Source organism: Sturnira hondurensis, unplaced genomic scaffold (assembly GCF_014824575.4).
Source record: "Sturnira hondurensis isolate 20B ecotype Veracruz unplaced genomic scaffold, ASM1482457v3 Scaffold0021632, whole genome shotgun sequence".
NCBI lineage: Eukaryota > Metazoa > Chordata > Mammalia > Chiroptera > Phyllostomidae > Sturnira > Sturnira hondurensis.
This window is the reverse complement of record NW_028094263.1, coordinates 5,732,917-5,734,310: the sequence shown is the minus strand read 5'-3', so window position 1 is coordinate 5,734,310 and position 1,394 is coordinate 5,732,917. Positions and strand designations below refer to the sequence as shown.

General features: G+C 44.7%; 1 pseudogene; it reads left to right on the top strand.

The window, feature by feature from the left end:
• LOC118978175 (keratin-associated protein 4-3-like) lies at positions 1–375 on the top strand (annotated as a pseudogene).
• The last annotated feature ends 1,019 nt before the right edge of the window (positions 376–1,394 follow it).

Sequence of the window (1,394 nt, the reverse complement as noted above, 5' to 3'; positions counted from 1 at the left end):
ATGGTCAATTCTTGTGGCTCTGTCTGCTCTGACTAGGGCTGTGGCCAAGGCTGCTGCCAGACCACCTGCTGCAGGACCACCTGCTGCCGCCCTAGCTGCTGTGTGTCTAGCTGCTGTCGCCCCAGCTGCTGCCAGACTCCCTGCTGTTGCCCCAGCTGCTGCCAGATTCCCTGCTGCCGCCCTGGCTGCTGTGTGTCCAGCTGCTGCCGCCCCAGCTACTGCATTTCTAGCTGCTGCCGCCCCAGCTGCTGTGGTTCCAGTTGTTGCAGGCCCAGCTGTTGTGTGTCCAATTGCTGCCGTTCAGTCTGCTGCCAGATCACCTGCTGCCGTACCACCTGCTGTCTCCCAGTCTGCTATAGATCCTCTTGTTGCTGAACTTGATTCCTCACCTCCAGCCCTGAGTCAACTACCAGTGAATCAGTCTTGTTCTCACTTCCTTTCTCCATAGCACCTGGCCCTGTGCTGATCAGTTACTATCTTTATTAATCCCTGTCACCAAGTAACTATTTAAAAAGCAACAATTTAAACTGAATACCCAATAAAAGCTCCAAGCTGGCATTCAGTCAGATGACTAAATGTCTACACTATTTCATGGGATAGGCTTGACCTTCACACTGAATTATGTGCGATAAAGTAACTACCTCTTAATAAATACTTGCTCTCCCGGTATCAGACACATCTGTGGCCCTTAATTAATTATTTTTTTAGTGTTGCTTATGAATTGGAGATAAGTTAGGATATGGGTTAAGGGAACAAAGATACTGATTTTGCATGTATCAGTCAAAGCCTTTATCAGAGAAAGTGCCAAATAATTATTTTTTTTCCGACCAGATTGCCCACATTGTCTACCATCAAGTTTATTGAGAGAAAATAAGAACATCCTTTTTACTAAACTGAATTATAAGCCACTTAGCAAGATTCTTGTGCCTCTAGGCTCTGGGAAGCTCATAAATTGAATGAGACGCAGTTCCCATCCCTCGGGCAAATCACACAAAAACCTCGAATTTAATAGAAAGACATACGTCAGGTAGGGCATGTTGCTAATACTGGTGAGAAAGAGAAATCTATTCTACTGGGGAACAGTAATAGATAAACATTGATTCCTAGGAAAAAAATGTGTCAAGCCCCCAAATTTAGAGGAATGTGTGTAGCTCACAGACACACAAGAGAAAATGAAGGAGAGGAGTAGATGAGAGCAGAATGTTTATATTCTTATGAAGCTAATCTTTATTTAAAAGGTACCAAAAAATTGTCTCTGCTCCGGACTGTGGACTGGGAGCTGGGCCACCTCCTTCCAACTGGAGTGTCTCCATGTTACCTGATTTATACTGAAATGTTGCAAGAGATGTGGTTATAGTGAGCTTCTAGGTGAGAAAGCTATTTAAAACGGCTTT